The 24,563-nt window shown below is 37.4% G+C and overlaps 1 protein-coding gene and 1 long non-coding RNA gene across 2 annotated transcripts in view; both read left to right on the plus strand.

The window, feature by feature from the left end:
- The window catches only part of LOC126978998 (uncharacterized), a 97,923-nt gene that overhangs the window by 47,480 nt on the left and 25,880 nt on the right, over positions 1-24,563 (plus strand). The window lies entirely within an intron of this gene.
- Positions 15,317-17,043, plus strand: LOC126978717 (uncharacterized). The gene is made up of 4 exons (XR_007732687.1): positions 15,317-15,348; positions 15,645-15,722; positions 15,804-15,948; positions 16,622-17,043. It is a non-coding gene; the product is annotated as an uncharacterized LOC126978717 (long non-coding RNA).

A 24,563-nucleotide genomic window follows, 5' to 3' on the forward strand; every position in this document is an offset into this window, starting at 1 on the left:
CTGCTTTAGAACGAAGATGGAATAAGTGCGTCACGGAGACTATGTCGAAAAAGAAAATTAATTTTATGAAGGAAAGTTAAGTGTTTTTTTATTAGGCTAGTTTACTTATCATTCCGCCCTCCTCGTTTCTGAAAATAAATATAGATCAAAGTGAACATACAATGTTTAGTGTGACGAAAAAGGTAGGGCGCATCAGATGCTTGGTTTTATTTAATTTGAGTCGTTTCATGGAACTTTTGCCACATGGAGGGGAAGCTTAAATATTGTAGATGTAACTTCTGTAAGCTGACTAAAAAAAACAATTGAAAGTCGATAATCAAATGTTGTTCTATGTCAATTCGAAGTTCCTATTACAATAAAACGGCAATTTCATACTTTAACTCCTATTATCTATATATATAAAAAGATTTCCACCGGAAATTGACTCATCACGAAATCTCAGAAACACCAACACTTGGAATTTGGAACGTAGATTATTTATAAGACATGGGCGTCATCTAAGAAACGGATTATAGAAACTCCTCCTCTAAGGGGGTTAAAGGGAGGGTCGAAGGTTGTATGAAAGTCCTATGTTTTTGAAGATAGAGACATGAAAATTGAGATTTTAGGTTATTAGGTTTAAATAATAAAAATCTGTGTAAGTCACTTTGGAAATCCCCTTTTAAGGGTAATAAAATAGGGGAGGTAAAGTTCGTATAGAAAAGTTGGAACTATAATTATATCAACTTGAGTATTGAAATCTGGTTTCTTTTTTAGAGGGCAAGTGCAAGAAAAAAGGATTCTATGAAAATCCTCCACCCTAAACGGGGTGAAATGGGGGTTGGAAGGTTGTATGAAAGTCTTATGAAGTTCGGCCTTAGTGGTATTTTTTGTATAGGTACCTATATAATTAAAATACCTTTAACATCAACGCCTTTCAATGATAAAATTATTAAATAAAAAAATTGTTTTACTAGAAGGATTGCTTGATGGAGTCAAGACAGCTCATTCTGCTTTCAAATTACCTTTAAACCTGAGCATGTGCTTCGAAAAGCCATAATTATTCTATGGGATGAGTGTACTACGTACTACGGCCCATAAGAAAGGCATTGAAGCTCTAAATAGGACTCTCTGAGACACAAGGAATTCTAACCGACTTATGGGCGCAGTCACGGTACTATTGGTTGGTGACTTCAGACAGACGTTGCCTGTTGTATCACGAGGGACACGTGCAGATGAAGTGAAGGCTTGCCTTAAGTTATCAGTTCTATGGCCTAAAGTTAATATTTTGTCCTTAAAAGTAAATATGAGTGTCTTGCTTCAACATGAAAAGGCGGAGAAGTTCCCCAATTTATTGCTAGACATTGGCGAGCGAAGCATTTTGGAGTAGGGATTGAAAATAAACATTCCCAGTAACCTTGGTCATGTTGTGAGGAATCTGAATAGCTTAACGGACAGAATCTACCCCAATATTGTTCAATCTGGAGAAAATGGCGCTGCGTGGCTGAGAGAAAGAGCTCTTCTTCTTTCTCCAAGAAACGACTCAGCCAACAGTATTAATAATTTTTCAATTAGTTCACATAAAATATGAATCTTCAGACACTGTATTGGAGGTCGATGATGTTGTGCATTATCCGATAGAGTTTCTTCACAGTCTTGAGCCACCAGTATCAGTAGTAACCAAATTAGAGGGGCTTCAGTTGGAATGTCTAAGACATCCACCGTACTCCCCGGACTTTGCTCCACAAGATGACCACTTCTTTCGAAATTTGGATAACTTCTTGCAAGGGAAAAAATTCAACTCCGATGGGGCTTCCTTACCGCCTTCAAAGATTTTATTGAATCCCGTCCGTATGTTTTTTTTTTTGTAAAGATAATTTTTATTGAAGTAGGCGTTACGTGCGGAAATTCATAATAATCCAAATATTTTTTGAGTTTGCTTTAGTGTTAATTCCGCCAATACATTGGTATTAGAAAACTCAAAACATTTGGTTTAGTAAAGGTATCAATGAACTACCTATAAAATGGCAAAAGTGCATCGATAGCAATGGTACTTTGATTAATTAAATATATTATTTATATAAAAAAATCGACTTTATGTTCCGACCATACAAAACGCCAATTTTATATGTATGTATGTATCGTTATCACTGTATTTACAGTGTAGGTTCCTATGTGGATATTCCTAAATTGTACCCACAAGGACAATATTAAATACAAATATCGTATGCATTATTATAATGAGTGATATATGGAATGGAAAACATTAAATGCGATTCAAATAAAGCAGTCCTTTGATATCTATTTATATTTGATTCAAATTTATCCGACTGCCAACTGTTTGTTTAATTACTTCATTGGAAGATTTCAGCACACAACAACGCGATCGAATATATCGAATTCTCAGAAGCATTCGACGTATTCTATTAATATTGCTCGTCCTGAGAATTATATGACACATAAAGAGGTGCTAAACTATTGATGTGCGCGATATTTAGCTTCCATTAATGTACCAGTACAATGCGATAGATCACGTCATAAATTTTCATTATGACTTATACGGAACTTCCCACCGGACTTTAAGTTGGGGTTGGCTAACAGCCATCTGTATGGCTCGAGCCATAGGCAGGAAGGAGACCCTGTGGTCTCCTTCCTCGAGCTATATTATTTCTTTGCTTCGCGCTTATATCGGGTCATAGCTCATGTATTTCGTCCATCTGTTTTTGTGAGTCAGTAGTGTAATCGTCGTATTCGAACCTGCGTCTCCGTAGTTAAAAACAAGGGAGGCCAACTCTTGCAATATCATACAAAATAGGCAACATTCACCAAATATAAATGTTACTGCTATAGATAATCATAATATAAAGCTCATAAATATTGTTCACCAGAATATACAAGGTATCTCAAGTAAGGAATTAGAAATTGAACTGTTTTTGAGCTGCTGTAATATAGATATATTATGTATTACAGAACATTGGCGTAAGAGTCATCAGCTCCAGTTTAGTTTTAGAGAACATAAAGTAGTCAGTTCGTTTTGTAGAAGTAGGGCAATACATGGAGGTTCCCTAATTATTATTAATAATAGATTAAAATGTAAAAATAGAAGAGATATTGTTAATCTCTCTATAGAACAACTAATTGAGACAGCTTGTATAGAACTAGAGGAATTTATTATAGTAAGTATATACCGCCCCCCCACTGCATCATATGAACAATTCCAACATAGAATGGAGGAGGTACTAATAAAATTTAGCAAAACTAGCAAGTCAATTATAGTGTGTGGAGATTTTAATATAAACTTGCTTGAACTTTCGGCCAAATGTACTAGCCTTAAAAATTTATTTCAAAGTTTTAATTCGTTCAATGTATTTTGGGAACCTACTAGAATCACTTCTACAACAGCAACCTGTTTAGATAATATTTTTACAGATGTTACTATTACTAGTAAACTCATAATTAATAATCTTCAGTCCGACCATAGTGGGCAACTTATAAAAGTAAATACAAGATTGGACAATGTCAGACCAAAAAGGGTGACGATTATACCAGTTACGGGTAGCCGTCTTGAGAGGTTTAGAAATAATTTGGTAAATACGATACCATTTTTACACTGTGGTAATTTTCACTATAACTTAGTCTTCAATTCCTTCTGTGAGGAATTTGACAGGATTTTTACTCCAGTAACGGTGACAGTAAACAACAAACATAGTTTTAATGATTGGGCAACAATGGGTATCCACAAAAGTCGTAAACGCTTATATGACCTTTATTATGAGAAACATTACAATAATAGTGAAGAATTTAAAATATATGTAGAAAAAATACTCCAAGCTCTTTAAAGTAGTTTGTCATGAAGCGAAAACACGTTTCATTGCAGATAAAATTAAAAACAGTAATAATAAAGTAAAAGCGACTTGGAGTGTAATTAACAATGAAACTGGTAGATCGAATTGCCGTAACACCTCTATCTGTTTAAATATTAATAATCGCGTTATAAATTCGGAAATAGAAATTGCAAATGAATTTGATAAATACTTCTCCGAAATCCCGATTGTCATGACCAAAGACCTTAACTCTTCGCCAAAAGCAGCATATGATCTGCTTAAATTACACGTACCAGTATCTTCCACTGATTTGAAATTTAAGTATGTTACAGGTAGCGATATAATAAAAATCTTCAAATTAATTAACCTAAAAAATACAAAAGACCTATGGGGCCATTCGACTAATATTGTAAAATACATACTTGACATTATAGCACCTGAATTAGCAATAATATTTAATGAATGCATAGATGAGGGTGTGTTCCCTGACCTCATGAAATATAGCAAAGTTATACCTTTGTTTAAATCGGGAAACCACCACATCACCATGAAACTTTACTCCTAAAACTAAAGCATTATGGAGTGAAAAATAGAGCCCTAAATCTGATAAAATCATATTTAAGCGAAAGAGTTCAGATAGTTGATGTAAATGGCAAACGGTCTTCGGGTAAACCTGTGGGAATAGGTGTTCCACAGGGTTCTATTCTCGGTCCTTTCTTGTTTCTTATATATATTAACGATCCACCGTTTGTGGTAGACGATAGCCATGAGATTGTATTGTTTGCTAATGATACTTCACTTATTTTTAAAGTGAAGCGACGTTCGGATATTAATGACGAGGTAAGCAATGCACTCTCAAAGATAGTGCGTTGGTTTGAGACGAATAATCTGCTCTTAAACAGTAAAAAAACAAACTGTTTACGGTTCATTACACCAAACACAGCGGAGGTACAAACCACCAAAAATGACCAGAGATTAGAACTTGTGGACACTACGGTCTTCTTGGGTATCACGTTAGATAAAAAGCTTCAGTGGGGTCCACATATTACCCATCTAGCAGATAGACTCAGCTCTGCGGCATATGCAGTTAGAAAGATTAGAGAGTACACGAATGTTGCGACCGCTAGATTAGTGTACTTTAGTTATTATCACAGCATCATGACGTACGGTATATTACTATGGGGTCATGCTGCTGACATTGATATAGTGTTTGCACTGCAAAAGAGAGCTGTTCGTGTTATATATCAGCTTGGTTATAGACAGTCTCTCAAAGAAAAATTTAAAGAAATAAATATTATGACTGTTCATTGTCAGTACATTTATGAAAATTTAATATATGTTCACAAAAATCGTCACCTTTTTGCTCTTAATAGTGATTTTCATTATTATAACACTAGAAATAAGGGATTGCTTGTAACAAATCTAGTAGGCTTCATAAGAAACATAATAGCTTTAAGGGTAAATGTATACACTTCTACAATAAAGTTCCAGCCACTGTTCAGGCATTATCTATAAATAAATTTAAATGTTTTATAAAAAAATGGCTCTGTCGTAAATCCCTATTACTCCACTGCTGAATATCTAAATGATCGGACAGCCTGGGACTAGATTGTGATTATTTTATAGCGATAGAAATGACTGTACAATATTGTATATTTTTATTGAAAAGAGCGCAAAAAAAAAGAATGCTGGGAGAGTTTCTTGCGCTGCTTCTTCTCTCTCAGAGCGCCATTTGTTTCCGAAGCGGTAGTAGTATCTAGTAGTATAAGAAATGACATCAAAAAGAATTCTAAAGGAATCAATTTTGAGAAAATAAATGCCTTTTATGCCTTTTTAATTATGTTAAGGCCATTTACATATTTTATTAAATATTGTATAAACAGGGTTTCAAACCCGGCAACCTAAGCGTCAGATCATTTAGGCTATTTCGGTGACTTTGGCTCTCCTACGGATCTTCTCATTCTGATTCGATCTCACAGGGAGACTCTGAACCTTCTCATCAGACCCATAGTTAGCGACCACGTCTGCTTACCGTAAGTCATGACTGGCAACACACACTGGATAGTTATTGATAGTTAGAATAGAAAGCTTAAAGCACTCATATTCTATATGATAAGGCTGTATGATATGATAGATACGTCCTAACCAAAGTGAGAAGGCTTCCATCGCTTTCTGTGGAGGTACAGAAGAAGGCCCACCTCCTGTTTTAAATAAACTGCCACGAGTAATTGCTCGAGATTTATAAACGTAATGTACCTTTTGCAATGAATTTCACGAAAAACATATTCCCAAAACTCAATATAACAACAATTACAGTCGAAGTCACTGACATGATACTGACGGAATGGACTTCGGATATTGTCACAGTAAAAAATAACTTGATAAGTGTTTATGAATCAATTTATGTGCTAAGAAAACGTCTTACTATTTTTTGTACTGGTATCACAAATAATGTAACGATATCCTGTCGATAGTGAAAGTTCAGCTTTATGCTTACTTAAATGTGTTCTTATCTAAGGAAATCAAAAGTGACGTCTATGGGGTAGAACTCTCCTTAGTAGATTAAGGCATACTAAGCTAAGTACTCCTTAGCACTAAGATAAGGAACGACTATGAGTGCGGCAGTTAGAAAATTAAAAGTTATTTTATAGTGCAAGGGGAAATAACATTTACTACTTGTGTCAAAAACAACAAATTAATTGATAGTTTTTTCTCAAGTTTAATAACATATATTTTTTTATTTAAATAAATATAGACCTTATCTATTTAGAAATAATGCAACAGTTTGCATTGTATTTTCCTGTCTAGCGATACTTTCGATAATTATTGTATTTTGCCATATGAAGTGTTGTGTGTGAGTAATCACTTTGTTACATTAGTGTACTTAAGTTTAGTAGATAGCATTAAACCATCCCGTCTAAGCTCACTTAAAAAATAGTACACGCGTTAGAAGTTATACTTCTTTGGCGTGTGGAAAAATAAATAAAATTTTAACAAATAGTTAAGATAGAAGATAGTACTCGTAGAAACACTCAGCATTTAAGGTTTATATAAACAAGTATAGAAAATTAATTATTTTTATTATTTATACATAAAATTTGATAATATAAAAGAAATAAATCAAAACTTAAAAAAATATATTTTTTAGATAATGTAATTATTTTTAATTAACGATGTTAATAAATTATACATACCGACAATTAACCTCAAATCTATAAATGCACTCAAAACAGTTTATTCAAATCAGTTTTATCACTAATATTCAATATAGTTATATAGATATACTAATAAATTTGTAGTAAATACTATTACCACTTTCATTGTCATTTGAATGAAACTGGACGAAGCGAAACAAGTATGTAAGGATCGTAGCAAGTGGAAAGAAGTGGTCTCTGCCTACCCTTACGGGATAGAGGCGTGATTATATGTATAATTATATGTATACTATCACCATCGTATATGAAATTTATTTAATAAAAACACCAAAATTTATTTATTCACACTGTTTAATTGTACTTTTACGAAACACGTGTTCTAAATATAAAAATACTAGAATATACAACTTGAACACAGTTATCGATTTTCATGCCACCTAGAACTAACGTCACGATGTAGAATTCAGGTGTCGGTGTGCGCGCGCATCGTAAAAATTCGCGCCAAAAGAAGTATAACTTCAATAGATTATACTTCGTCCAGTGCACAATAGAAGTCACTTTTAAAAACTATTGAGTTAGTTCAAATCGAACACTCGGCCATTTTCAATAGCCTTACACAACCTAACTACTAGAGGTAGACAAATCTATACTTTAACGCTTACTAAAATTTCAATAACCTATTGACAGATAGCGTTGGACTATAACTATATTGGACATAATTATGGATAGATAAGATCTTGTCATTAAACGGTGACAGCAATGTATCCGTAAGTTAAACTAAGAATGGATAGGTTATTGAAAACAGTCGTTTAACGAGTATATTACTAGGAAACATCGTTTTTCAATAGATGACGTTGATCAATTTAAAAATATATTGCTTCAGAGCATCTAATATTAACATGGTTAATGTTATTTCTGGGTAACAGTTTAAATTAACTAAGCATCGCAGTTACCGAGGTGCACGTCTCTTTGCGCTTTAAAATATATGAGTTATTCTCTTGCTGTTATACGAGTATGTAATTGTTATTAGATAAGTTTTTGTTTAAATAAAGTACTTTTTAAACAATTAACGTTTGGACTTTTTTTCTCTGAAATAGCTATTTTTAATAGATTACTATGATAGCGAATTAATATCTGGAATACAAAAAAATTATGAAAGTGACGATTCAGCGTGATAGTAAAAATATAACTTTTTAATTAAAGTTAGTAAATAAATTTAATACAAAATCACGATAAACTATTTATTTTTGTTTTACTTCCATATAAATCGAATGAAAACTACAAGTTGCTACCTAAAACCAATACATCCATGTCATTTAATAATAAATATGCATGAGACGTTTAATGACTAAAAATATTACACGTTTTCGTACGAGAAAGTGAAATGGAAACAAAAACTTTTTTGCACACTGTACATTGCCCAAATGACATTTGAGCTAGGTGTCATGTTGATTCGCCCGAGTCACAGTAGACATTATGCCTACTGTGCCCGAGTTGTACTTCTGAACACGTGGGAAACTTTTATCTCTTTATAAATTACATGGCTGAACTTTTATTATAAAATTAAATGCAAGGGAATTGGGGACTAGAACTGGTGAACTAATAGTGTTGTGCATTCACCGATAACACCTCAGTTCATACCAAAGCAAAACTTTCACAAAGTGATACCGGTTAGATACTATGTCGTTGTTAAAATTAATAAATGAAAGTTCATCTAATAGTTGCAGGTAATGAGGACTAGTGCTGGAGGTTTCAGCTCACTCGATGCACGGTGCAAATGAAATTAGTTTCAGATTGCGGTCAGCTAGGTGTGCTTTGTACGAAACTCGAAACTTTCTATCATTCGTACTAAAGTATTGTAAAGGGTTTTTCAATAATGGCAGGTAGATGTTAAAACGGAATAAAACAAGCTGTGTGTGAAGTATTTTACTTGAAACTCTTATGTATGTAATTAACTGTGGAATATGATATCGTTCAAATGTCTGCCTCGGTTTCATACAGGGGCACGGATCCGAGTGGTCCAATTTTCAATGACTGATCCACATAGAATCAGCTTTAGAGCATCGGTCGATTGTGATTGGCGACATCAAGAAAAACAACTAGAAAACGTTTGGCGGGGTTTAATTGCATGACCTCGGTGGCCAATCCACATCACCTATGAGATATAAACCTTACCCGCGAATCGTTTATGTAGAATCACAAAAAAATACTTTTTTTTGCGGCATTTGGCACCGTACTGCTAGAACCACGTGTCGCCTAGGTCCATATTACTTTAATTTTAGACATAAGAAAGTGGTTGTCATCTTTCTGTGACGTTTGAAAAGTACAATAACCGCCAACATCAGGTTTGTAAAATTATGGATCAATGTCCCATAATACGCACCAAAACATAAATGTTTCCGCTAAAAATAGGGATCCTCTTCTTAACGATTCGAAGCCCGATCAGCGAACAAACGGTGTCATCTATTTCCATGAACCTTACGCTCGTTGGTCAATTATTGGACCTTACACGATTGTACACGGGGCACATAACACAGGCCTGAGTACTGATGCAAAATTCCCCAGTTGAAGTCTACAAAAGCCCTCGAGTATTGTTACTGCTGAATACTTTCACGGACCGCAAGCATGTTCTCCACCGATCTTGCGTCGCCTGAACGCACAGGTGTTAGCATACTATTTACCGAACGCGTTATTTCACTCTTATTCAAAAGGCGTAGTCCCTGACTCACGGAAATAAGCCCTTGTAAATCCGTTAAAAAAAATAGACAGTTCGGATCCGGCAAACTACAGGCCTATTGCTATTACCTCCCTGCACTCCAAAATCATGGAGAGCATTATTAACCGCCAGCTCTTGGTATACCTAGAAGGTTCCAGTTGTTCAACGGTCGACAGTACGGCTTTGGCTATGGTCGGTCGGCAGACGATCTTATGGTATACCTAACACATGGATAGCAAGTTAGCCTGGATATAACGAAGGCCTTTGATCGTGAATGGCACAAGGCGCTCCTCTGAAAACTTCCATCATTTGGGCTTCCCGACAGCTTATGCAAGTGGACCTCCAGCTTCCTCACTGGGCATGGACAGGTCGTTGTCGACGGTTATTGCTCGAACCCTAAGCCCGTCAATGCTGGAGTGGATCAAAGCTGTGTACTATCTCCTACACTGTTTCTTCTGCATATCAATGATATGTTGGACACGTCCAACATACATACGACAGCTATGCAGACGACAGCACTGGTGATGCCGTATACGATCTCGGGAAATCGTCGACTAGTGCCGGGAGAAACTTGTGTCTTCTATCACTCGATAAGGTTGCGGAATGGGGTAAATTGAACCTTCGGTTTAAAGAACTTAACCTTGTCAAATTTAACCCCCGGAAGGCTCAAGTTTGTGCGTTTACCACTAAAAAACCCCCATTATCGTATCACCGCTCTTCGACAATACTTCCCTTTAAGCCTCGCCTAGTATCGGAATACTAAATTCAAATTCAAAATTTTTAATTAAAAATAGGATGTGACATCACTTATTGAAAGTCAAAACCCATTCCAAAACGAATGCCTCGAACCTGAGAAGAACGGGTGCAACAAACTCAACGGGCTTTTTTTCGTCGAAAAATATGTTTACAAAGTAATATTATACAATTAAAGTTACAGGGTGGTCGCTCCATTCCCAATCTGTGGTATCATTAAGAAAGTCATTTATGTTATATTAACCATTACCACACAAACGTTTTTTAACAATTCGTTTGAACAACGTAATACTTTTGTTTTGAACATTTTCTGGGATCTTGTTGTAAAAGCATTTACATCGCCCCACAAAATACTTAGTAACTCGAATTAGCCGAGTTGTAGGCATTATAAGTTTATGACTGTTCCTGGTGTTAACATTATGGTTATGACAGTTTATACCAAATTCCCTTATGTGCGTATGAACATACAGTACAAGATCATTAAGAAAGTCATTTTATCTTGTAGTAACCTTTACTACAAAAATGTTTTTTAACAATTATTTTGAATAAAGTAATACATTTGTTTTGAACATTTTCTGGGATCCTGTTGTAAAAGTATATACATCGCCCCACAAAAGACTTGCTTACTCGACTTAGCCGAGTAGTAGGATTTAGTAGTAGAGTAGACATAAAAGTCTTAAATTTGCTATACATACGTATATCAAATTGGATGATAAATTTACGAATAAATCAATATCGCGCCACCCGATTTCGATGATTCTTTTTCTATTGGAAAGGATATACTTCAAAGATAGTTTGGTGAGAGTTTGGTTAGGTTCTGATTACAGAATCCATGGCAAAGTAACAGATATCTTCAATTAAGCGCTTACGTTATAATAATCCGGTGTCATCCAAGATAGGCTTGTAATTACATACATAGTTATAGGTGAGAGGTGCTTGAGTCGTGAGGAGGTGAGAGGCGAGAGCGGGGTGCGACAGAAGGACACCGATTCCAAAAATTAAAATAATCGTAACTAGAATTAGATTGTTTTTATACTTTTTAGTGCATATTATTAGTAATAATAAGTAATAATAAGTATGTAATAATTAATAATAGTCACAGCAGCAACTGTGAGTGTTGTGTACATCTATTATTGGTACTCGCATCAGTAATGTAATTTCCTAGATAGTGTTATATGTAATTGTTATATGTGTGTACTGTTGATGTACCTTTTAATAAATAAATAAATAAATATATAAATAAATAAATCAATCAATAAATAAATAAAAAATAAATAAATAAATAAATAAATAAATAAATAAATAAATAAATAAATAAATAAATAAATAAATAAATAAATAAATATATAAATAAATAAATCAATAAATAAATAAATAAATAAATAAATAAATAAATAAATAAATAAATAAATAAATAAATAAATAAATAAATAAATAAATAAATAAATAAATAAATAAATAAATAAATAAATAAATAAATAAATAAATAAATAAATATTATATCTATTGTTTTGGAATAGTGTTATTGAAGTCAGTTGTTTTTTTGTTAATTTTTTTTTATCTTATTAGCTTTGATTACACATCTTCAACGGCCTTAGACTACATTATTCCACAATTTTGACATCATTTTTTTATTGATAGAATATCATCTATTGGGTCAGCTACTTGATAAATAGATTTAAGTAACAGGCGTTGATAGCACCTTCAGTTCACTAACGGCCGTTTTCAATAACGTATCCCCAGTTAGGGATATATTGCTATCACCGTGTAATGACAAGATCTTATCTATCCATAGTTATGTCTAATATAGTTATATTATTAGTTATAGTCTAATGCTATCTGTCGATAGGTTATTGAAAGTTAGTAAACGTAAAGGGCTAGATTTGTCTACCTCTAGTAAGTTAAACTATGGATCGATAGGTTGTTGAAAACGGCCATAAGGTGAACCGTTAAATTAACTAAGCAGCAACTTTTAGAGTTATTTGTTTTATATACCCAGTCTTGCCATACATACTGAAAGAAGGAAAAAAATTCTATTGCAAATAACATTTATTACTTTTACAGTGCGTTAGTTTTATACATAAATATAAAACAATTTAAAATATAAAAAGGTTCTTCGAAGTGGTCTCCATTGGCTGCCTTTAAACGTTGAGGCCAGTTATCAATATAATCACGCACTCTTTCCATGGGAAATTTCTTCACTACCTATCGTACGGAGTGTTTTAGGTACCACATATTATCATGGCGATTAGAGCAAGCCGTATTCCCTTAAACTGATCATAAATAATAACCCAGCGGATCAAGATCGGGACTAGACGACGGCCAGTCTTCAGCTCTGATGAAATCTGAAATATTCGGTTCCAACCAAGACTACGTAGACAGAACTATAAGACCCGGAGCCGAGTCTTGCTGCTTCTTAGGACTTTACTACCTGAGAATCTTTTTTCTTCTAAGATTGGTATCTTGATACACTTGTGCCGATGTTTAGTTACCTTTTTCACAAAAGTATGGCTCAGTCACTCGATCATAGCTAATATCCCACCAAACCATTACTGAAGTCGGATAGTGCCCACCTTGCACTCTGGCGACTAATTAGGAAGCGTCCTTAGAGCTTTGAGCATAAATACGGTCATTATATTTGTTAAAATGTTGCTCATTTGTAAAAAAAAATCTCATCCGTATAGTAAATTTGTTTCCCTTTACGTGCAGCTTCAGTAGTTATTTCGATTTTACCACCCTGTTCTTTGTTAAATTATCATTTAAGAAATCACCAGTACGTCTCTTATAGGTTGCAAGTCATAAGTAATCTTTCAAAATACGTGACATGGGTCTAGGTGCTATCTTCATCTCCCGAGATAAAATCTTTTGCTTTCGGACAGGATTTTTTCGAATTCTTTCCCTTACTGCTTTGACAACCTTTTTCGTACGAACACGGCCAGATCTTTTTCTGTCACAAACAGATCTCATTGTACGTATTAATAGCCCGGTACACAAACATTTAACTACTACGAAGCGTATGGAGGGTTTTAACAATTGCATTCCGCTCCATATCTACTTTGTGTAATGCAATGATTGCGATTCGGATCTCTTTATCACCCCACTCCATTGTAATATAGCACAACATTGTACAATGTCCAATAAATTGAATAGCCAAAATGAGGAAACACAATGAACAATAATATAAAAAAGACAGATTCCAAATTCAAAGGTCATATTTTGTTTATTTTTAATTGTAAGAGTATTTATGGTCAGACTTAAAAATATACCTATATAATCGAATTATACCACGCAAATTATCTTGACTCAAAGCTCAAGCTAGTCATAGCCTGTACTATGGGTGTAAGATAAAAAAACGACAAATTAAATACGATATATTATATACTTAAATATACATAAATACGTACAGGTAAACTTCTACTACTCGAAAACAAACATCCATAATAATTATGTAAAGTTTACAATAGCAGTTTTATGTTTTATTATGGTACAAGTTTTTATAAGCGGTAAATAAAACCCGGAAAATCGATCATTAAAACCAATGGGCTATATGGATCAACGTAAATTTAATATTTGCACTTAAAATTTTCTAGACGCACAATAATTAGGTGAATCAATAATGTTGTCAACAATCGTTCAGATGGTCGCATGTGCAAAAACATTTGACTAATTCCGGATCAAAGAAAATTTAAATCAATATTTTCCTGAAAATAAATTGCTATTTACTTTGGACTGAACTTCAGCATCCATATAGTCTGAGAGCCCGTGATTTCCAGTCCTTCATCATTTTATTAAATTAAAATATTCACAGCAGATGCCTCCCACTCAGGACGACGGCTTACTTTTTACTTTTTCCAACTTTAGAAGATAATTTCCTTATATTTCCTTTGGAATAAATATAAGAAACATCGATATCTATATTGCCAAACTGGCCTCTAAAAAGCTTGGTACTTCACTATAAGTCACCGCCTCCAACAATATAAGAGGCGCAAATCAACATCAGGTAAACCATACGCCCGTTTGTTCTCCTCTTCAATACAAAATATGAAAAGTGGCAGCATTACTTATTGTTGAGCATAATCCGGGTGTTATCTGAAATATTTAATACAATATGAGTTTGTTAGTTATACTTTTACGTCACAAGCCTTGGGACAAACCTGATGATTATATACTTTTGTTCGTATCGTTTCGTATATATGTAATTCCATATTATGCATGATCTTACTACCTACGAATTTTCATCAAGATCGTAAAAGCGTTCTTGACTAATAAAAGCACATTTTATATACATTAAAAATCGTAGAATTTGTGTTAGTCAATCGTAAAATGTTAAGTTATCAAAACATAACCACAAAAGTATCCAATTACAAAAAGAGGCTACACATTTATATACTAGTAGTATTTCATTATGTTTGCACAATGCCCGGGAACAACTTATTCTGCAGTGTGGCAAACTCCTTTCGGCATAAACATAGCAAGCTTTCAATAACGCAAATAACTGATATGTAAAAATCAAATCGCGGGATCTGCAAAAAGGCACTAAAAAATAGTATTATTATTAAAAAGTATTATGTCGACTTAAAGCAGAAACAGGATGTCTGATAAAAGTTACAGATAATGTATCAGTGTTTCAGGAAACCAAGTGTTACGAAATGCTGTAGCGACGAAGGAAGTAAGAAGTGAGTTCTTTGATAATATAATAGTAATATTTATACACTTGGCACCTATTATAGAAACCTGAACTTCAGACTAGCCCATCGTGCATAATATCTAGTCCGTGTCCGAGCATGCCCTTGGGAACTTTCTGCTTTCATGAAAAAAGGAAAGTTTCAATCACGGGCTCTTACTCTATTGCAGTGACGCATCCAAGTCTTTATAAGAGACCGCATCAGAATATCGCGTTGCATTTGAAGCTTCAGGGGACGTGAGTACGATCTCTTTATTAAATAATATAATTTACATGTTCATATTTTTTTATTTCATTATAACTTTGTTAGTACTTACCATATTAAAAAAAAAGTGGTACAATAAGTGGTGGTTGGTTTCAGTGTAATCGAAAAGTCGCCGTTTTGTTAAATTCTTAGTCCAAGTTAACAATGTGTTCTTACTGAAAGATTTCCTCATTGCACCTGTTTGACAATTAAGTCAATAGGAGCCAGACAATTTCTTGAGTGTTTATGTAGTTCCAGTTAACTCATTTTTAATTTATTTTATTCACAGTGAGCCAGGGTGCCCCTGAATGTATAAGGGTAGTATTCTGTACTACCCATATACCTACTACATGGCCTGCAATCGGAAGTAAGTACTCTTTAGTATCTGTTATTATCACATGTTATATAATGTATCTCTTGTAATAACCATCCCCTCTCTTCCCGTCAGGAGTCCATGGTCCCAGCTGCAGGCCTGTTCCTTCCAATGCCCCGCGGTCGCCGCCGTGGCATTTCCACGTCGCCGCCCGCGGTTCTGGCCAACCCGCTCTCTGTCAGATAGACAGTGGGGACTTAGATTATAGATAATTATTAAGGTAATATACATTATTTTAGTACACGCAGAACCAACAGTCTATTTGAAGAAACTTAAGCTGGAGATCCCCTTATTTATTATCACTATATAATTACTTTTCATTCACACAGAATTGTACTGTTTGAATACAAATCTTTGGGGAAAATATTTTCTTTGGGTTTGAAACGCGCCTTCTAAGTAATACATAATTTCATAACAAAATTGCTAGATATATGCATTTTGTGTAATATTTTTTCTATAACAAAAACGGACGAGACTAGCAGGTCGTTCAGCTGATGGTGGTAATTGATACGCCCTCCCCATTCCAATGCAGTGCCGCTCAGTATTCTTGAAAAATACAAAAATTCTGAGTGACACTACAATTGCGTTCGGCACCTTGAGACATAAGATGTTAAGTCTAATTTGCCCAGTAATTTCACTAGTTGCGGCGCCCTTCAGACCGACACACAAAAATGCTTCCACATTACTGCTTCACGGCAGAAAACGACGCCGTTCTGGTACCCATAATCTAGGCGGCATCCTGTGCAAAGGAGCCTCCCACTGGTGATGGGTGACAATCGCATAATTCGTAAATAAAAATCCCTAGTCTACCGTAAGATCAGCCTAGTTCTCTGTATAAGGTACAAACAACTTGATTAGTGTGTACATTAATAACATATTACAATTTGTTTCAGATTCCATATTATGAAGTCGACTTCATATTACACGTTTCCGTCATATTTTCTTGTGTTATTTAAGTAGGTACTCGGTTTTGTTAAGTGTTTGTTTGATTAATACTAAGGTACTATATTGTTATCACTGTATCAACAGTAATGCACTTTAATGTACAACATCCTAGGCGTCTAGCGGGGCGGACTCTAGTTTCGGCTTTGTTATGAATGTTTAAGTTAAATGTAATTTTTAAGTAATTTGTAATTTCTAAATATATATTTATCTTATAAGGAACATAATTTAAGACGTCGTAGCGGTGCTAATTCAACGGGAGCTAGATTGGAAGCTAATGCGGTTTTCATCTTTTGTATTTTTTAAATATTTACTTTTAAGATTATCTTGGAGTGTTGTTTGATTAATTAACATAATTGTAAAAAAATATATTTGAGTGTGACTAATATAATTTGTTTCATTTTGTAATTAATATTTGTATTTTACATTCATTTTGGATGGAAATGGGAGCGTCCGGGTCACACGAAAGTAAGTGATGAGTGATGACCGTCGCCCTACTCTCAACACCAGAGGAGTCACTCGAGCGATGTCGGTATGTACGCACTCTTCTGAGAGTAGCTGTGTCTGATCACATATATTATTATTAAAGAAACACCGCACAAAGAAGTTGTCTCCGGCGTTTGATTGTACGTGGAAGAAAATTCCGCACATCCAGGTGATGAGGATAATATTTGAGATTGTAGCATTGTTTTATAAATATAAGATCCTAGTCGGTTTAACGTCGTGATTCACCAGCGCTCTAACACTTTGCCTTTGCCTCAGCAAAGTTTCAAAAGGATTTGTTCCAGTTTCGCCCCGGGTTTTCGTCCCACATTCCTGTTTTGGGTCACTTTTTAAAATGTTATTTAAGTACAGCCATAAAAAAAAAATTACAACAATATTTGAGATATATATAACAGCAATAGTTTACCCAAGACCAAACAATGGCATGAAAGGAGTTCATAAACCTATTACAGGATATTATGTTCTTGCAGATTGCGGCACAGCTATCTTAGGTTGTCTCAAAAGTAGAACGATAAAACTTGGCACAAAAATTTCATAAACGTATTGTTGCGTAGCAACGCTTCGAAGTATATGACGAGAATTGTCAAACTTCAAGACATTGTTAATTTCAACAGCTCCGTCAGCAATATTCGTAGCTCAGCGGAAAAGTGTTTACTTTAGACGCTGTAGACCCGGGTTCGATACACCTACCAGTGTATGGAATTTTTTGGGTTTTGTAAAGTTAATGGAAATTTCTAGTAAGTTCAGGATCAAATCGAACAGAAAAAAAGGGATGGAAAATGTGTGAGCAGGATAAAAATAGTTAAAAGAATTTTCTAGTACAATTTAAATGGATAAAGATGGAATGGGGGAATCATTTTGAAAATGGAACAGATCCGGGGGTATATAAGCCGTACTAAGCGTGGCCTACGGCAGTTCTAGTTCTGACTCGAAAGTGTAAAGAAGAAGAAGAAGAAGTAGTGAAAAGTGTTCCAAGAAGAAGAAGACAGAAAAGACCTAGTGTTCGGTGCAGTGTGACGCGTTGAAGGTACTGCACAAGAGGAACAGCGGCAGACCGGCAAGTGCAAGTTCAGAAAAAGTGAACGCAAATAAAGACTCATTCCTATAAGCGGAGTATTATTTCCAATCCCTGACCCACTCCCGTGTCAATTGGTGTCAGAAGTGGGATTGGAAAGATGCCAATAGTGCCCAGGAACAAGAAGGGAGTGACTACGCAAGCGGGAGCAGCTGCAGCGGCAGAGGATGAGTCAAAAGAAGAATCCAGCTCTGGACTCAGTGCTACCGTGTCAGCACCGCAGACACCTGCCGTACACATCAGCGCGCTCATGCAGCAGATGACCGCCATGATGCAAGAGCAAGCGCGCCGACAGGAGGAGCAAGCACGCCGACAGGAGGAGCAGCTGCGGGGCTAGCAAGAGGAACAAGCGCGCCGACAGGAGGAGCAAGCACGCCGACAGGAGGAGCAGCTGCGGGGCTAGCAAGAGGAACAAGCGCGCCGACAGGAGGAGCAAGTGCGCCGACAGGAAGAGCAAGCACGTCGACAGGAGGAGCAGCTGCGAGGTCTGCATGAAGGCCTCTCCAAGGAAATTTTATCCGTGGTGCAGAAAACCTCCGCCCGGATTGACGCTGTGGAAAAGGAGGTCGCCCGTATTGACACTGTAGAAAAGGAGATCGTCCGGATTGACACTGTGGAAAGGAAGATGGAGGAGATGGAACCAACCATTCATCAGCTCAATAAGAAGGACCAGAAGTTTGAAAGTACCCCCTTACGACGGCAAGTCTTCCTGGGCCGCCTTCAAGCTACAATTAGAGACGGTCAGAAGGGCAAGTGGTTGGAGTGACCAAGAAGCACACTCTGCCCTCACACTAGCACTCCGTGACGAAGCACTCGACGCTGGGAAGGAGGAAGTAACCTACACGGACCTTCTTGACGCGTTGGAGGCACGTTATGGCAATAAACACCTTGAGCATGTGTATCGGGCGCAGCTTAAGGACCGCAGTTAAAGGGCCAACGTAACTCTGCAGCAGTGGTCCGTGGAAGCTGAGAAGCTAGTGCGTAAAGCATATCAGTCGTCGCCAGCTGCAATAGAAGAAATGTTGCTCCAAGTGTTCATCGATGGAATACGGGACGCCGAAGTAAAAGCAGCCGTACGACTGAGTCATCATACTAGCTTGAAGGAAGCGGTGGCACATGCGTTGGAAGTGGAAGCGATTCGCCACGATTCTTGGGCGTTGAGACTCCGCAAAATTGTACCAGCAGATTCCAGCCGAAGGCAAGCATATAGCCCAGTATGCTATGGGTGTGGGAAGCGAGGACACATTAGGAGCCCAGGCGTGAGAGCATAACGCAAGGTAGGAAGGATGCGGCGATCTAAAAGTCACCGCTGGAGCAGCAGGAAAACTAGAAAAATCCAGGGCAGTGGAGTGGGCACTGGCCGGTAGAAGCAAAGCCCCAAGGATCTTCGTTAAGCAGACCTGTAACGAAAACACTTTAGTTATAGAAGGAATGATAAATGGAAAATCTTGCCGTTGAAACGGCAAGATTTTCAAGAAAGTGAACTTTGGATACAGGAGCCTCACGTACAGTCGTTAGCCAAAGAAGACTAGAGAGCATCGGAAGACGACATATGCGAGAAAATGTAACACTCACAACAGCTACCGGCCAGAGCATACCAGTCCAGGGAAAGAAGATCGTGGCCATGAAAATCGGGAATACGTTGTACTGGCAAAAAGTGGTAATCGCGGATATCACAGATGACTGCATCATTGGGTTGGATTTTCTTCGAAATCATCAGTGTACGATTAACATGAAACATGGTGTATTGAAGCATGGAGGTGAAGAAAATCCAATAAAAGGCGGAACTTTTGGGAAAGTGTTGTGCTTACGAGACACTACTTTAAATCCAAGATCGCAGACCCTCGTCCCGGTAGTCCTGCCAAGGGATGACAGAGGAAGACCTTGTAAATGCGCTATAATAGAAAGAGAGACATCGGAGACGACATGAATCCCAGCCAGGACTGTTGTGGGAAACTCCCAAATTGCGATGGTTCCCGTGTTTAATCCTCATGAGGACAAGCAAAACATTAGGAAAGGAACAGTGATAGGAGCTTGTGAGGAGATAGCTTGGTTAAGAAAGTGTGAAGAAGGGAGGAAAACCGTAGCTGCAAGCCAGGATGTGAACATACAGAAACTTCTGGATGGCTGTAAGGATAATCTTACCAAGCTACAGTTAATAAAAGCGAGAAATTTCCTGCTACGCTACGCCGGGATGTTCTCGAAGAACGACGGGGACATCGGAAGAACTGGTTTAGTGAAACACAAGATCGACACAGGTGACACTGTTCCGATACGGCAAAGACCAAGTTTGCACGTGAGCAAGAAGTGGAAGACATGATTCGGGATATGAAAGAAAATGGTGTGATAGAACCGTCATCGAGTCCATGGTGCTCTCCAGTGGTTCTGGTGAAGAAGAAGGATGGATCAACTAGATTTTGTGTAGACTATCGGCGTTTGAACGATGCAACTAAGAAAGACAGTTATCCATTGCCAAGAATCGATGACACATTAGATTCAATTTGTAGCATGACGTGGTTCTCTACTCTTGATTTGAAAAGTGGTTACTGGCAAGTCGATCTGGACCCTAAAGACAAGGAGAAGACGGCTTTTTCAACCGGAAAAGGGTTATGGCAGTTCAAAACAATGCCCTTCGGATTATGCAACGCCCCAGCTACTTTCGAAAGGTTGATGGAGCATGTGCTGGCAGGTATGTTGGGAGAAACCTGCCTTGTCTACTTGGATGACATAATCATTATGGGACGAAGTTTTGAAGATCTTCTTAAGAAGCTCGAAAACGTCTTCGCAAAACTGCAGGGTGCTAACTTGAAGTTGAGTCCAAAGAAATGTTCCTTCTTTCAACGTCAGGTGAATTACTTGGGGCACGTTATCTCGGAGCAAGGCGTTGCGACGGATCCTGCCAAGATAAGTGCTGTCAAGGACTGGCCGACGCTGACAGAAAAGACACATGTGAGAGCATTTCTAGGACTATGTTCTTATTATCGACGCTTTGTGAAAGGGTTTTCCGATGATGCTAAGCCCTAACATCGACTGACGGAGGAGAAAAGAGCCTTTTCCTGGGATGAAGACTGCGAACAAGCTTTCTTAGAGTTGAAGAAACGACTATGTGAATCACCTATCCTCGGATATCCTGACACGGAGGGAAGATTCATAGTAGATACTGATGCTAGCAATTCTGGAATTGGTGGAGTGTTATTTCAGAAGAGGGGAGATCAAGAAGTTATAATTGCATACTTTAGCAAATCTTTATCGAAACCGGAGAGAAACTACTGTGTAACTCGTAGGGAGTTACTTGCCGTGGTGAAGACATTACAACATTTTAAAAAGTACTTGTTGGGTCGCAAATTCCTCGTGAGGACTAATCATGCCGCCTTGAAATGGTTACTAGAATTCAAGAATCCAGAAGGACAAGTGGCCAGATGGATTGAGCAACTTCAAGAGTATGACTTTGAAATCGAACATCGAGGAAGAAAAACTCATGGAAACGCAGATGCTTTATCTAGAAGACCTTGTCCGACGGAATGCAAACATTGCATTCGTCAGGAGGAGAAAGAAAATCCAATAATCCGACTGATCAGAACAGATTCGATCGATGGGAACTGGAGCAACGATGCAATGAGGAGAGCTCAGGAAAATGATAAGGATCTTCAACCACTTTTACATTGGCTAGCAAGTGGATCACTTAATCCAAAATAGTCGGAAGTGGCTAGACACAGTATGGCTAACAAGAGTTTCTGGGAACAATGGAATGGTTTGGTGATGCATGACGGGTTGCTCTGCCGGAAATGGGAAACCCCGCAAGGAAAGGATTGCCATCTGCAACTGGTCGTTCTTCGTCTGGGAGAAGGTGAACGAGATCCTGAGAGCTTATCACGATGGTTCTTCAGGTGGACATTTGGGAATAAGAAGAACTCTCATAAAAATTAAAGAACGATTTTACTGGTTGCATTGCCGTGATGACGTGGAAGGCTGGTGCCGTAAATGCAAGAGTTGTGCAGCTGTCAAAGGACCTCAAACCCGGAGCAGAGGAGCTATGACGTTGTATAATGTTGGGGCTCCGTGGGAGAGAGTAGCTCTGGATATAGCCGGACCGTTTCCAGTCACCAAAGCTGGAAGCCGTTACATAATGGTGGTGATGGATTATTTCACGAAGTGGACGGAAGCATTTGCTCTACCGAATCAAGAAGCAGTTACCGTTGCAACGAAGCTGGTGAATGAAGTTTTCTGCAGATTCGGTGTGTCTTTGGAGTTGCACAGTGACCAAGGGCGGAACTTCGAGTCACAAGTATTTCAAGAAGTTTGCAAGATCTTGGGAATCCATAAGACCAGAACTACGCCATATCATCCACAATCGGACGGGATGGTGGAGAGGTTTAACCAAACATTGGAGCGACATCTGGCAAAAGTAGTGGACAGTCATCAGGATAACTGGGATGAGTACATTCCACTGTTTCTTATGTCGTATAGAAGCGCAATACACGAGACGACAACGGTGACTCTTGCGTACGCCAATTTTGGAAGGGAATTGAAATTGCCAGCTGATTTACTCTCAGGCTGTCCACCGGATACTCCGAAAAGTTTAACAGAATATGTGGATGAGTTACGGAAAAAGGTTGACATCTACGAGGAAATTAGAACAACTGGGCTTAAGGCAAGTGAACGGATGAAGACCCGCTACGATCGAAGAGCTAATATTCCTAGTTTTGAAGAGGGAACCCTGATTTGGTTACACAATCCTGTAAGGCGAAAGGGGAAGTCTCCGAAGCACCAACAAGTTGGGAGGGACCATACAAAGTAATCACAAGGATAAATGATGTGACTCTCAAGATCCAGCGTATCCCTCGAAGTTCCCCGAAAATCCTACATGTCGATCGGGTGGCTAAGTACTACGGAAGCAACGATGATCGGGACGATCATGTCTTGGGAGGGGGCAGTGTTGCGTAGCAACGCTTCGAAGTATATGACGAGAGTTGTCAAACTTCAAGACATTGTTAATTTCAACAGCTCCGTCAGCAATATTCGTAGCTCAGCGGAAAAGTGTTTACTTTAGACGCTGTAGACCCGGGTTCGATACACCTACCAGTGTATGAAATTTTTGGGGTTTGTAAAGTTAATGGAAATTTCTAGTAAGTTCAGGATCAAATCGAACAGAAAAAAAGGGATGGAAAATGTGTAAGCAGGATAAAAATAGTTAAAAGAATTTTCTAGTACAATTTAAATTTAAAGATGGAATGGGGGAATCATTTTGAAAATGGAACAGATCCGGGGGTATATAAGCCGTACTAAGCGTGGCCTACGGCAGTTCTAGTTCTGACTCGAAAGTGTAAAGAAGAAGAAGAAGAAAAGAAGAAGTAGTGAAAAGTGGAAGTGTTCCAAGAAGATGAAGATAGAAGAGACCTAGTGTTCGGTGCAGTGTGACGCGTTGAAGGTACTGCCGCCCACAAGAGGAACAGCGGCAGACCGGCAAGTGCAAGTTCAGAAAAAGTGAACGCATATAAAGACTCGTTCCTATAAGCGGAGTATTATTTCCAATCCCTGACCCACCCCCGTGTCAGTATCAAGTACATAGTAAAATTATCTTGATCCCGAAGTCTATGCATCAAGTTGAAGGTGGAGAAAGCGGTAGATATAAGTTAGGATTTTAAGCATAAATAATATTGTATAATCATCATAATATAAAGAATATTTATTAATAAATCACAATTCGTATCACAGACAGGTCTATTACCTATTCTATCAACAATATATAATCATCATCCTAATATAGACCGCTATACAAGTAAAAAAAAATTTAAAGCTTCTTAATATTGTTTACTTATAAGCTATCTATTTACTTAATATCAATCACAATCAAAATCACAGATCAGTAACATAAATTATTAGGTTTTAAAATATAAAGTAGGTAAATAAATAATTCACAGATCACTTGCATTACATGTTATTTAATTTTTAATAACTGGTATTGCCTCCTCGAGCTCTGATTACAGGTTCGAGCTGGTTTGGCATACTGAACACTAGGTTTCGGAGCCGATGTTGGGGAATATTCTCCCATTCTTCTACCAGGGCCTGCTTTAGTGCCCTGAGGGTAGTAGGTGGTGGTCTGCGATTTCTGACTAGCCTCCCAAGCTCATCCCAGGCGTGTTCAATCTGGTTGAGATCTGGACTTCTTGATGGCCAAGCCATCACGCTGATACCGACCTCCTGAATATACTCTTGTATGATATGAGCCGTGTGTGGCCGGGCATTATCATGTATCAGCATCGATCCATCACCCATATTTGCTCAATACGGCCCTGCATACTCATTGAGAATCT

This window comes from Leptidea sinapis, chromosome Z (assembly GCF_905404315.1).
Source record: "Leptidea sinapis chromosome Z, ilLepSina1.1, whole genome shotgun sequence".
NCBI lineage: Eukaryota > Metazoa > Arthropoda > Insecta > Lepidoptera > Pieridae > Leptidea > Leptidea sinapis.